This window comes from Aethalodelphis obliquidens, unplaced genomic scaffold (assembly GCF_003676395.1).
Source record: "Aethalodelphis obliquidens isolate GAN/ISIS:26980383/991018 unplaced genomic scaffold, ASM367639v1 scaffold34, whole genome shotgun sequence".
NCBI lineage: Eukaryota > Metazoa > Chordata > Mammalia > Artiodactyla > Delphinidae > Aethalodelphis > Aethalodelphis obliquidens.
The window spans coordinates 8,108,274-8,117,059 of record NW_020837978.1 but is presented as its reverse complement, the minus strand read 5'-3'; the positions used below and the strand labels follow the sequence as shown (position 1 = coordinate 8,117,059).

The 8,786-nt window shown below is 47.7% G+C and overlaps 1 long non-coding RNA gene across 1 annotated transcript; it reads left to right on the top strand.

Annotated features, from left to right (window-relative positions):
- Window positions 1-451: 451 nt before the first annotated feature.
- On the top strand, window positions 452-7,974 carry LOC113631742 (uncharacterized). Its single transcript, XR_003437543.1, has 3 exons — window positions 452-1,365; window positions 6,052-6,178; window positions 7,619-7,974. It is a non-coding gene; the product is annotated as an uncharacterized LOC113631742 (long non-coding RNA).
- Window positions 7,975-8,786: the final 812 nt, after the last annotated feature.

Genomic DNA, 8,786 nt, shown 5'->3' with positions numbered 1-8,786 from the left:
GGTCAGCCCGGCGCGGTGCCAGATCTTGGGGGCCGGGGGTCTGCCGGCTGGCGGGCGGTGGTGGGGCGCCCGGGCCGCCCCTGCCGCCGGGCGGGCGGCGCGGCCGGGGCTTCAGCGGCCGGCGCCGGGCGCGGCAGGGCGCCGGGGCGGCATGAGCGGAGGACGCCCGGCAGCGCCCCCAGGAGGCGGGGAGGGGCGGCGCGGGGGCGGCACCGCGGCCGGCCAGCCGGCAGACCCACGGTCCTTCTCGGTCCGGCCGACTGAGCGCGGGCGGGAGGAGGAACGTGGGGCGCCCCTACCTCCTCATCGCTCCGGGGAACCGGGGACGCGGCGCCCGGAGACCCCGGTGGCAGCCGGATGTGCTTCCATGGCGGACGCCGCGCGCCCGTGGAGGAGACAGAGGGCGCGCACTGGAACGTGCGGCGGCCACCCGGCCCTCGCCGCCGCCCGCCCGAGGGTCCCTCGACCCCCACTGCCCGCAGATAACGTCTCCCTGCGACGTCTGCGGCGCTTACCCGCCCCAGGCCCTCTCCCCCAGCGGCAGCTCATCACCCAGCGCCCCCACCGCTCGCCGCCTCTGCGTCGCGGGGGCTGCTGGGAGATGAAGTGCAGAGCCCGGTGGAACCTTGAGGAGGGCACCCCCAAGGGGACTACAACTCCCAGAATGCACCTCCCACTCAGCTGCTTTGCTTCTCCCTCCCTCTCCCCCCGTTCCTTTGGTTTTCCTCAAGCCAGAATCTCTGTCTACCGACTGCTGTTCTCGGAACCCGTGCCCTTGGCTGCCCCTCCTGCGCTGTGCCAAAGCGCCAGAGTGATTTCAAACGCACAGTCGTTTTGTTTAAAGCCGTGACCGACGAAGCACGAAGAAGGAAGAAAGGGCAGGCAGCTGACTGAAAAACTGGTTGCCTGTGAACCTAGCCCTATTGCTGGGGGCGGAGGTTGGATACTTGGGACTTTTGAGGAAATACCAACGTCCCGGCCAAAGAAAGGGGCCAGAGGCACGGAATCTCCCTATTTCCCGTGTAATAGATGTTGTTCTATGTTTTTATAGCTAATGTATTTCGGAAATGGCCCGCGAGGGACTTAAGGACATAGATTTGCCCTTAATTCGCCTGAGTTACGAATTTAATTCAGCTGCTTCCTTGAGACCAAGTGACAGATGACCCACAAGTGAAGATTTTGCCGCACTGGCTTGAACAAACCCCTGCGAAACAGGACGATGTCATAATCTCAAGCACTCTGAAATTAAAACTCCTCAATTCCGCCAGATTACACTCATGCGTTAAAGAGGTGCCCCCCGAAGAAAAGACGATAACCGTGTATCCCACTTCTAGAAGGAGCCAGCTATAGCCTTCATGTTTTCCTGTGAGTCTGTTGCTCCCTGCCATACCTTTCCATTCTTCTACTGATTCCTTTCCCCTGTCCTCTTATAAGCAGCTAAGGTAAAGCGTCCTCAGAGAAAGAGAAGGTAAGAAGCCATTTTTGGCCTAAGCCATTTTGTGATGTAAGCCTGGCCGCAATGCTTGCCTGCCCTAGAACAGTCATAATCTTAAGGGAACAAAAGAACAAAAGACTTACCAGGCGAGAGAAGTAACAACAGCAAAGATAATAAATCAGTTGTAAACTCCCAGTTCTGTTACAATGGTAAAGATTAGCCTGAAGCACCTTCTTGAGCTGTTTTGAAAAATTTAAACGCCCTCGGGTGCTCAACCATCAGATCAACTGGAGCTTAAGGGAGGATGAGGTTGACCTCTTCTGACCCTTGTGCCTTCAACCAACTAAAGCTTGGACTCTGTTGACCTCCCAAGCCCCTTCATGAATATGCATGTACCCTTAGCTAAAAACTTCCCCAGTTTTGCTGTTCAGGAAGACACTGCTTTGGGAAAGACCCCCAGTGTTCTCCTTCCTTGCTGCAAGCAATGAATGCTTCCTACTCCCGCTCTTTGGCTTGGTTGTGTCTTTTGGCTCAACACCCACCAAGAGGCCAACCCAGTGTGAAATAAAATTCATATTTTATTGGGACTTCCCTGGCGGTCCAGTGGTAGGACTGCGTGCCCCCGCTGCAGGGGGCACGGGTTCGATCCCTGATCGCGGAACTAGGATCCCGCGTGCCACTAGATGTGGCAAAAAAAAAAAAAATGTTTTAAGGCAAGACAGGAAAAGTTTAAACAAAAGTTTTTCTCTGCTCTCTGGCCTCCTCTCTCCCCACTACTATGCGCTGTGTATCTGCATTATGCCCAACCTTCCCCATCGGCAGAAATGCCTACTTAACCATGAAGAGCAACATTCTCCTTGCATCAAGACAACTCCTTCTTGATCTTGTAAGGGGTCACATGACCCACCACAATGCTGCTCAGATCTGGATTGTGTAAACTGTCAATAATACGTCATTTAATGTACGGCCCTCTGTCTCAAAAAACTTATATAATTGTGCGGAGATGCTCTTCCTTTTGAGGGTTATAATCCTCAAATTTGGCTCAAATAAAATTTGGGGGTAACACTCTGTCTCCAAAAACAAGCAAACAAAATCTGAGCAGCAACGCCTTGATTTAATAAATAGACCCTGGCCATACCCAGCTGCTCCATTCTGTGAGCTGTATTCCCTAAGCAGCAGTATTATGAACAAATACTGTATATCAAAATATATTAAGGGATGATGACTTTGCAGAAGATTTAATTCAGGGCTCCTATGAAGAGAGAATGAATCTCGTGCTATTATGATACATTTACAAAAAAAGCCGTTGACACTTTTTTCAGAGATAGTTCAATTCTATTGCATAAATAAAGCACATTTTATTAAAATCCAGTTAAACAGTTGAAAAGAACAGAGAACTGGAAGAATTTATCTTAAACCTTTGTATCTTCTCTTTCATTCACAAACATTGAATACCTAATAGATGCCATGCACTGTTCTAAGTGCTGAGGATACAGCAGTGAATAAGACAGATGTGTTTACACTCAAGGTGTTTATGTTAGAGTTGGAAGACACAGACAATAAGCTTAAATAGGGGAACCTCATGAACTGCTAATTTCTATAATGAAAACAAGCAGGACAATGTGCTATAGATAGGGGTGTTATTTTGTTTATTTATTTATTTTGGCTGTATTGGGTCTTCATTGCTGCACCGGCTTTCTCTAGTTGTGGCGAGCGGGCGCTACTCTTCATTGCGGTGCGCGGACTTCTCATTGCAGTGGCTTCTCTTGTTGCGGAGCACGGACTCTAGGCGTGCGGGCTTCAGTAGTTGTGGCACGTGGGCTCAGTAGTTGTGGCTCACAGGCTATAGAGCACAGGCTCAGTAGTTGTGGCACACGGGCTTAGTTGCTCCACGGCATGTGGGATCTTCCAGGACCAGTGCTCGAACCTGTGTCCTCTGCATTGGCAAGCTGATTGTTAACCCCTGTGCCACCAGGGAAGTCCGATAGAGGTGTTAGTTTAGGTTGGGGGTGGAGGTATCAGGAAAAGCCTACCTGAGAAAGTGACATTTAGTCTGAGACCTGAATAATGACAAGAAGGATCCAGCCATGGAAAGATCTAGAGGAAGAGTGTACCAGGCTAGTGCAGAAGCTGTTACCCGAAAACTGGATTCACCTCGTGGTGGGTATTGAGCCAAAAGACACAACTAAGCCAACGAGCGGGAGAAGGAAGGATTTATTACTTGCAGCAAGAAAGGAGAACACTGGGGGTCTTTCCCAAAGCAGTGTCTTCCTGAACAGCAAAATTGGGGAAGTTTTAAACTAAGGTCACATGCATATTCACGAAGGGCTTGGAAGGTCAACAGAGTACAAGCTTTAGTTGACTGAAGTCACAAGGGTCAGAAAAGGTCAACCTCATCCTCCCTTGGGCTCCAGTTGATCTTCTGGTTGAGCACCGGAGGGGCTTTAAATTCATCAAAACAGCTCCAGAAAGTGCTTCAGGCTAATCTTTACCATTGTAACAGAACTGGGAGTTTACAACTGATTTATTATCTTTGCTATTGTTACTTCTCTTGCCTGATAACAGTCCTATGTTTCTGCATTCTTTTGTTCTTACAAAAGCCACAGGGAGCAGACAAATTTTGCTGTTCCTTTAAGCCTTGGTAGTGTTTCTCAACCCTAGCTGCACATCTTGAATCACCTAGTGTAAGTCCCTAGAGAAAGAAAACCAGGCATAGCTTTCTTGACATAAGAGAAGCCATTTTTGGTCTAAGCCATTTGGTGATCTAAGCCTGGCTGCAATGCTTGCCCTTGAATAGGTTTCAGTAGTTAATGATCTTAAGGGAACAATGCAGTTAAGTGAGAAGTGGAGAGATTTGGGATATGTTTTGGAAGAAAAATCATCAGGGTGAGCCAATGGATTAGCCATGGGGACAGGTAAGGGAAAGAAATCAAAACATGACTCCCAGGTTTGTAACCTGAGCTTCTAGGTGAATGGCCGTGCTATTTCCTGAAATGGGGAAGACTGTGTAACCACCTTCCCAGAATGCTTTAAGAACTCCAGTCTTTATGTTAGGGAACCGTTGACCAAAACCGCCCACCTTGGCCAGGCATGATGTTAACCGCCTGCCTGAGTTGTCTCAGGACAGGAGGTCCTGATAAAGAATGACTGTGCTGCTGCTGAAACTCATTCGGGAGGGGCCGAAAGGCGGGAGGACATGCCAGCCCATAGTAGGTCTTGTAAAACTCCCCTGGAAGAATTCGGGAGGTGCCAAAGGAGGAGGGGGGGGGGAGAAGATATGTCCTGCCAACCTCCCAGAAACCCCTCACGCTGGAACCCATTTTGGCTGAGAGATGCTCAGGCCACCAGGAAGGACCCTGAGTCCGAATGACGGGCCAGAGACAACCTGGAAACTAACCCCGTTACCATAAAACCCAAGACTGTGAGCCACGTGGCAGAGCAGTTCTCCTGGGCTCTCTTACCCTGCTGCTCTCCACCCGGGCACCCCTTCCCAATAAGGTCTTTTGCTTTGTCAGTACGTGTGTCTCCTCAGACAGTTCTTTTCCAAGTGTCAGGCAAGAGCCCACTCTCAGGCCCTGGAAGGGATCTCCCTTCCTGCAACATTTTCAAACAAGCCTTAAATATCTGGGTGAAGGATGTCATGACTGGGCCAAAGTCACACAGCCAGGAACCAACGTCTCCTAACTCAAAAGTCCAAGATCTTTTCCTCTAAGCCATGCTGTGATGTCTTGTCATTTGCTGTATTAGCATAGATCATTCTCCAGGGATAAATTTTATAAGGGTTTTCAAGAACCATACAGAGTGCTCTGCTATCTTTCTACCTCAATCGTACTTGTCCTGCAGTGTCTGTCCAATTTCCTCCTCAGTAAGACCTCCCAGATTCCCGATCCCTTGTCTAACTCCTGTAAGTCAATGGTTCTCAGCCACACCTGCATACTGAAATCGCCCAGGAAGCTTTAAAATCAGATTCCTGGTTTCATACCAAGCATATTGAAGGGAGGGAGGGGTTAGAGAGGGTCTGTAATTACTTAACATCCTTCAGGTTTTGATAAAAACTCAGACTCAAGAAACACTAGAGTAAACTATATATTTAGCAAATAATTAGGTACCTACTTTGTGATCGTCCTTGGATTGTTTTATCATTTAGTATTTTATATACACAAATACATACTATATTTATGTACTCAGTTGGTAATATGTCTGGTCTCTCCATACCCTTTTATCCCTTCTGTCCCTGGTCAGGGGGAGAAGTGACTTATCTAATTGGTACAGTTAGGAAAAACAAACTGGGTTTGCTGAGCTCAGCTCCTCCCACATTCCTCTTGGGTCTGAGCTGCCTTCTGCATAGGGAGGGCACCCTAGTTCAGCATTGTCTCAACTTAGGGTTTAGTTAACAGGCCAGACTGGCTCTCCCGTTATTATATGTTCTCTGACCTAGTCTTTATTATTAATAAGGGTGATATTCGGGCCTCCATATGTCTTATTACTTTTTTTAAATTAACTTTTTTGGAGTGTAGTTGATTTACAATGTGTTAGTTTTGAAACCAAGTGAGGCCCCGTGGGGCTCCCGCTCACGGAGGCGTTTTTGTCGTCCCCCCCCCCCCAGTTTCTTGTAGGCCAGACTCCAGCCTCCATGACCTTCCCTGAGTTCCAAAGGGCAGATTCCAACAGTTGCCAATCAAGGGAGGAGTGGCCAAGAAACCACCTGAGGGGAGATTAAAGGGACCAGAGAAGCTCATCAAGGTGAGGAGAAGACCACCTGAGACTATAGGGGTACAGGCCCTGCACACCGCAATCTTGGAGATCCCAGCCTCGAACCACTGCTGTAAAACCCTCCATCACATCCTCCTGGGTTGGGACACATAGTTTTCGAGGGCAGGAGCCCAGTGTGTCCCCCTCTGCCTGGCAAAGCAACAAAGCTGTTCTTTTCTACTTCACCCAAAACTCTGTCTCTGAGATTCGATTTGGCACCAGTGTACAGGGCTGAGCTTTCGGCATCAGTATGAATTCTGACTTGGCTGAATTATTTCATCCGTCTAAGAGTTTAAGCCGCTGTTACATTTGTAAGGGTTGTAATATTTGTAAACATTTGTAAAAGAGGCATAATAATAACCCTTTTTCATAGGGTTGTTTTGAGAGTTTTTTTAATATATACAATTTTTATTGGTCAATTATATCTCAATAAAGATGAGGGGGAAATGTTTGAAAATTGGAATTCATTCATTCATCCAATAGCACTGAATGCCCACTCGATTTTAGCTACCACATAATGGAGCTGAAGTGTGAGGCTGAGGCAGGAATACAGTAGGAGAAGAGGCAAAGGAAAATTTGGGAGTACAGTCTGAAGGACCAAGAGTTCATAGGAAATATTTAATTATATTTTGTTTCATATTGTTTCCATAAACAGGGTTATACCGAGCCTATTTTTCTGTCACTTGATTTTCTTTCCCCCTCAATATGTCTTGGAGGTACTTCCATGTCCCTATCCGTAAAGACTGTCTCATTCTTTTTTTTTTTATTTATTCATTTTTGGCTGCGTTGGGTCTTCGTTGCTGCCCGCGGGCCTTCTCTAGTTGCAGTGAGTGGTGGCTTCTCTTGTTGTGGAGCACGGGCTCTAGGCACATGGGCTTCAGTAGTTGTGGCACACAGGCTTCAGTAGTTGTGGCACACGGGCTTCAGTAGTTGTGGCTCGTGGGCTCTAGAGCGCAGGCTCAGGAGTTGTGGCGCACGGGCTTAGTTGCTCCACGGCATGTGGCATCTTCCCAGACCAGGGCTCGAACCCATGTCCCCTGCATCGGCAGGCGGATTCTTAACCACTGTGCCACCAGGGAAGTCCCTGTCTCATTCTTTTTTAATTTCTGTATCATGTATAGAAATGGGCTATAACTTGTTTAAGCACTTTCTTATTGGTGAATATTTAGGTTGGGGTGTTTTGAGAATTTAATAAAATGCTGTAAAGAGCTTACTTAGCATTGTGCCCTGCACTTAGGAGGTCTTCAATAAGTGTTAGTTAATAATCTTAATAACCTGATATATTCTAATATAATGGAAGGAACTGGGTAGCAGGACTGGTTTCATTCAATTCATTTTTACTTAATTTGGAAGAGCAGACTAGGACCTACAAAGACAACTGTTGCCCAGAAAGACTAACTGGAGCCCACGTTTGCCTCTCCCCACCTCCAGCCTTGATGCTGTATTTGATGTGTAGGAGAAGCGGGTGCCCTTCACCAGGGAGCCACACACGCACTCAGTCCAGGATTTGGAGAAAATGGAGGAGGAGATCTGCCAGGAGGTGGAGTGGATTCGTTTCCTGGGGCTGCCATGACCACAAATCGAGTGGCTCAGAGCAACAGAAATGTACTCGCTTACAGGTATGGAGGTTACGTGTCTGAAATCAAGGTGCTGGCAGGGACATCCTCCCCCCGAAGGCTCTAGGGGAGACGCCTTTCTCACTTCTGGTGGTGGCTGGCAATCTTTATAGCTGCTTCACTCCAATCCCTGCCTCTGTTTTCACATGGCATTCTTCCTTACGTGTCTGTATTTCTGTGTCTTCACATGGTCTTCTTATAAGGACATCAGTCTTCTTATAAGGACATCAGTCATTGGATTTAGGGCCCCGCCCTGTCCTAGTAGGACCTCATCTTAATGTAACTAATTACACTTGCAAAGACCCTATTTCCAAATAAGGTTACATTCTGAGAGTCTAGATGGATGTGAATTGGGGGAGAGGGGAGGGGACAACACCCACCAGTTCAACCCCCTACATGGAGGAACTGTGGCTGAGCCCTTCCCATGACAATAGGTGGGATCTACCTGCAGATCAGAGGCAATGCGCCTGGCACCTCCCACCAGCCATAAAAACATTAAAAAAAAAAAATGGGCAGCTGCTTTATTTCTACCTCCCAAATAGCATCCGAAGTGTCTCTGCTGGCCAACGCTGATCCAGAACTATTTAGGAAAGGAAATTCTGTGAAATTCCAGTCTAGCTAAGTTGACATAGTACAGAGCTATCACACAGGGCATCAGTGAGGATTTTTTTTTTTTTTTAAAGCAGAGAAATGACTTGATGGAACTGTTGTTTAAAAAATATTGATCTGGTGGCAGAGAGGAGAGATTGGGGAGGAAGAAAGATTGGAGCTGTTAAGAGATCATTGGCACGGTCTAGGATAGTGGCCCCTAAACTTTCTTTGATTGTGCTTTTGGTAATGATAGACTAGGTAAATGGGGCTGACCCTCTGGCTGAACACAACTGCAAATCTGCATTAAAAAAAAAAACTAAGTGTCAAAAAACTAAGAAGATAATGAGGAATAATTGCTCCAATATAGGGAAGCCGTTGGAAATGGAAATCCA